General features: G+C 36.2%; 1 long non-coding RNA gene across 1 annotated transcript; it reads left to right on the plus strand.

Annotated features, from left to right (window-relative positions):
- Positions 1-5196: 5196 nt before the first annotated feature.
- On the plus strand, positions 5197-5554 carry LOC106513511 (uncharacterized). Its single transcript, XR_001309790.1, has 3 exons — positions 5197-5269; positions 5341-5404; positions 5488-5554. It is a non-coding gene; the product is annotated as an uncharacterized LOC106513511 (long non-coding RNA).

Genomic DNA, 5554 nt, shown 5'->3' on the forward strand with positions numbered 1-5554 from the left:
CACACACACACACACACACACACCTGGACTTCATCTCTTTACTCCATCATCCTCTGTGGCTCTGTTTAAAGTCACAGACAGCACGGCTGATGTATGATCTGTTAACAGATTATTTTTTCATATAGATCATTATTGTTTCTACATCACAGAAAAGTGAAATCTCTTGCCTAATTTCTCACTTGGGATCAAGATCCTGTGGTTCATAACTCCACGGATGTAAGTTCATAAATTGAAATATTAGAAAGACTGTCAGGGAAACATGCCTTTATAACTATATGGTATTAAGAAAAACTCATTTTTAAAATAAAACTAACACTTTACACACATTTTATCAGGTAATATATTGATATCTTTGTGGAAATGTATCTAAACATGTGTATTTCCTTAAACCAGTGAAGTCCGATTTAAAAAGCAACATATTTAAAATATGTTAATGGGTTTGAGTGCATTAAACACAATAAAATAAACAACTCAATTGTACAATATTACATATTTAATAGAAAAATTAAATACCCTGTTTCCACTTGCCTCCAGCACTTTTATTTATTTTGTGAAAGAGAGGCTTTTTTGATGTCTATAAAGGTTTACCAATGTCCGRTCTTCTTCTACGGTACATCTGTACATTTCCACTTTAAAGTAGCTGTGTTGGTGAACATCAAACAGAACGTGAGTCCTCTGAGGGTCACCGAGCAAACCTCTGATTCTGTCTCTTTAGTGGAATCTTCAAAAGGGTTTCACAAAATGGAAACGACCACATATGCTTTATCTTATAAAGACTGAGTGGTGGAAGTGTTTGATCCTGTCAGGTGACTCGTGGAAAACACTCTGTCTTCGTCTTTGGTCAAATGTTGGTTGTTTAACAAAGTCAGAAGAAGGGTAAAAAATATGAAACTTTTTTTTAAAGAAATGCACATTATGTTTCATTTTGCAAGCCAGGATTTTAAATAAAAATTAAAGTGATCTGTTATAGTTCAGAGTACGTGAAGGGATGGCTGACAGCTCAGCTACACCCGCACCAAAACTAGCTCAGTGTTTGTAAAACGGGCTGATTTATTGCCAATTTTTTTGTTTTTGCTAAGATCGATCAGTTGTGGCAGCCATCTTAAATAAGTTTGACTCCGAAAGTTAATCWGTGTCAGATCCAGTGATTTTTTTTTTCTGAAAATTCCATTTTTTTTCTCCACTGGTTTAAGAGATTATTTGTTAACAGGCAGGACTGACTCCACCAGTTAATGCAAAAGTTATTTTATTGCTATCAGAATTTTGCAGACAAGTAGCCCTGAGTTGGGTATGATGCTCAGCCACTACCACCCAAGGTGTTAGCTTAACATATGCAAATAATAGTAAAATTTGTTTCACTGAATGCTTTTAGAAAAAAATTAAAAGAATGACAACAATTATCATGTCAACAATGCATGTGTTTTAAATCTTACATTGTTCACTGTATTAGATTGTCATAACACTGTCTTTTAATATCAAATTGTTGACTGTTTTAGTGTTTATTTTGTAATTTTTTTGTTTTCTTATATTTTCTATTGTGGCGTCTGCTGAGGTCTGGATCTCAACAGGTTTTTGTCTGGTTAAAAAAGGTTTAATAAGAATAAATAATATAAAACTTGACTGAGGTATAGTTATTTCTGTGTTATTAAGGTTGATTTGTTGTGGTGACCATATTTCTAAAAGTTTATTATGTTGTACATCCAGTTAACACTTCCCGAGATTTTGCTAACAATACAGACAAACACACAAAATAAAAGCAATATCGTCTTCAGTGYTGAGTGATAATGAGTGGGATTCCTATAGATTTTAGTTTTCTGTACATCCTCAGGGAACAATAATTTAAAGACGCTTCAAAGACAAAAACAACGTGACAAAAATACCTCTGGTCTGGTCTTTACACATTGAATTATCTGGTTCTTGTAAACATCGGCAGTTTCGGGTTTCAAAAACAAACGTGACATAAATGGGAAGTGGCACACGGAGCAGAAAAAAAAAACGGCATGCCTGCATGGGTAGCTGTGATGGAAGTGGTTGTGTGTGACTGAGACGTTAGTCACAGCTTCAAAGCAAAAATGGTGTCCGGGGTAAAAAACACTTACTGGAATCCTGAGTGTCCTCATGACTATGTGGGCTAAAGCACATGCCGTGTATATTTCATGCTTTCGTCCCAAGTTTATGTCCTCAATTATCTCACCACTACCTTCCTCTCTTCTCTGACTTGTGGAGATAACAATAGTTTTACTTCTAAAAATATAATCATTTCAAAGTTGAATCAAGATGGCATGAAACGCAATGGGTGATCACCCTTTCTTTAGTGGGGTATTATGTATCTTCTAGGCATGCAGTTCAATCCTACGCCACAATCAAGTAAGCTTAAGTTGTTGTGAAAATGCTGTATATATCTGAAGCCATTCTACGGGACTAATAACCTGCTAGAAGGCACAGTGGGGACAGACTGAAGCCATTCCATGGGACTGATAACTACTAATAATGTCCATTTCATGGACTGATAACATCAGAACCCGCTGATATGTCTGACATAAATTTGACTTTGCATCAATGCCTATCCAAATGCCTATTGGTCTCTGTCTCTTTAAGAACCTCCTACTGTTTCTGACACTCCCACTTCAGTATGTTTTCAACAGAAGTCTATGAAGTACTTGAAGGAAACAACTAAGTGAAAGTAAAAATGCCTTAACAGAAAATGACTGGTAAAACTGAGTTTCACTGATAAGAAAAGTATTAAGTAAAAGCCACAAAACTGCTCACAATAATCAGGGAAGTAAAAATACTTTTACACACACTCTAAGAAATGAATTATTAAATTTACTTAGCAAACCAATTCCATTGAGTTTGGTCATATTTACATACATAAATCGTGACTAGATGTTAAGTTGTAAAGTAAAGAAGAAAAAGTATCATTTTTAGGTTTTGAATGTAACAAAGCACAAATAAAAGTTACGATTTCAAATAAATACTTGGTAAATTACAAATCCTCAAAATAATTTACTAAGTAAATTAGTAACTATAGACCTCTGGTTTTCAAACAAGGCTTTGGGGGGTGGGGGTGCTCCATGGGGTGGGAGCTCAGCTGCAGACTGAGCCCCAGGGAGGAGCTTTTGGTAAATGGGCGGAGCTTTGTACCAGCAAGCGTTTAGGCAGCCCCACATGTCCACCACAGGAGTTTCAAGGATTTTTTTTTTCAAACATGCATGAATGAGTCAAAGCAACATTCTTTTGAGTTTAACGACGTCACAATTTCCTCCAGGAGAGCCCGACACCAGGACCTCACCATCCACATGATGAAAAACCTGACATATCAAACCTTTTTATCCACGGTGGTCATAATGTTATGGTTAYTTAATATGTTTTCCTAACAGCAACGTCTCCCAATGATCTGGACGTGATGAGGTCGAAAGTTGAAATAAACAAACCCCATATAAATATCTCTTCCACAGTCAGAATTCCAGCTCCACCCTTCACTTCCAACCCAAACCAAGATGTTTAGCATGTTTGTGTTCAGATCAGTGAATTTAATGAAATAATGCTTTAATTGCTGCTTAAACTCAACACGTCTTGTTCACAGTCCAAAATGTGTTTTGTTTCGTTCACTGCTCTGTTCCTTGTCTGCATTCAGGAGAGAGTAATTCTTTCATTTGAAAAGTTTTGGATTATTTAGCAGCTTTACTGTCCAAATGTAAATACAGAAGTGAGCCTGATACAGGARGGCAGATGACAGACCTCATCTGTTTAGCATTAGCGGCCGACACTACGTCCYGAGCGTTTTCCCTCAGGTGTGATGTCTTTCTTCAGTAACAACTTGATGAAATGCTACATGTGAATTCCAACCATTTCTCTGGGGACTGAAGCAGAAGACATTCAACAAGAAAACTGTCAGAACACAGGGGAGGTTTAATTAAAACAGCAAAAGCAAAACTTTTCTTGGCTTTCATCAAAAATACTAAATCATATAAAGTTCATATTTCTTTGCATGACACGTGCACTCCCCTGCCACTGTTTTTTTTTCTCTTTGTCGACAGTCACGTGAGCAAAAATAATTGGTCTCACATTAAAAGATGAGTTACAAGATGTGTTTTTAATTCAGGCTCTGTCATGCTTCAGTACAATCAATCCAAAGACATTAGCCAAAAGCAACACAGTCATTTGCCTGAAGATTAGTAAAATGACCTCCTAATAGCCAAACTCGCTGCATAAATTGTTTATTTTTCCAAATAATAAGTGCAAATATTAGGAGATCCCGTGAGCCAACGTTGTATGTAAAGGCTCATTTTCCTGCAGCAGAAAGTTGTGCTGTGTTGCAGTGAGGCATGCTGTCTCTTGGGAATGAATTTGCAGCAAAGCATTCAGTTTTACAGATGTTAGAGGGGAATGGTTTGAAATAAAACAACACTTGTTGACTGATGAGAGTCGTCACCTTTAGTTTGGAAAGTCGCCTTTTTCTATACGGTTGTAAATTTCCTGAGCAGGATTACAGAAACAAACATTTAAAAGTTGATTTGAAGCTAATGACTAAAAACAGTTTAGAAAAGTTAAAAGTGCTTCTTTGTTTTTCTGTATCTAACATACACAATGTAATTAAAGGCCTGGAATTACTTGAAGGAAGGTGTATTATGTGCGCAAGAGACCAAATGGATGGCAGCAAGGTTTGCAGTGAGGTATATGGGTGTATCGATCGATACTATTGATACCAAGATGAGGATCAGATTGGATGAAAATTATTTTTTACACTTTATTTGCATTAAAGACTTTGTGTTTCACAAATAAAGTGAAATATAAAGTCAGCAGTGCAGCATCTCAAAGTGGTTTGGAGTTACTCAGTCGTCATGCCTGCATGCAATTAAGGTTGTTTTTGTTGTGTTGGTGACATTGTTTACATTTACAAACACTGCTACATTGTTGTTTTTTTATTGCTTTTATTTTGCACTAACAACTTTTTTCTTGAACAGTTGTGCGTAGAAGGTGATAGAGGTATTATTTTATTATTTTTATGCAGTTACATTGTTATATTTTGATGCAAAAAATTAAACTAAACTATGCTAAAAACCTTTGTCTTGTGTTTTATCATAACTGACCAAAGGCAAAATCACATTATTATCATTATTATTATTGTTGTTGTTGTTGTTGTTGTTATTTATCAAATAAGCTTTAATGTTTTTATATTCATCATCATAACTTTCTTGGCCTTGTGTTTTTTCAGTGTCCACCTAATGTGCATAAGATGGATGGTTACAGATGTGAAAAAGACCAAGTAAGACGTTTGATGTTTGAACGTCTTCCTGTCTCTGATTCGAAGGTTGAACTCAGTTTTCTTGTCTTCAGGGTCGCTGCTTCAGTGGAAGATGTAAAACCAAAGACCGGCAGTGCAAGTACATTTGGGGAGAGAGTAAGTGAGACGTACAGGAGCTGAATAAATCAAGTGTTAGCTGGTAAAACTTTGTTTTTAAGGTTCATTTCTGTTTCCCTCAGAGGCAACAGCAGCTGAGAAGTTCTGCTATGAGAAGCTGAACATTGAGGGGACAGAAAAAGGCAACTG

The sequence above is a fragment of the Austrofundulus limnaeus genome, unplaced genomic scaffold (assembly GCF_001266775.1).
Source record: "Austrofundulus limnaeus strain Quisiro unplaced genomic scaffold, Austrofundulus_limnaeus-1.0 Scaffold13, whole genome shotgun sequence".
In the NCBI taxonomy this organism is placed as follows: domain Eukaryota; kingdom Metazoa; phylum Chordata; class Actinopteri; order Cyprinodontiformes; family Rivulidae; genus Austrofundulus; species Austrofundulus limnaeus.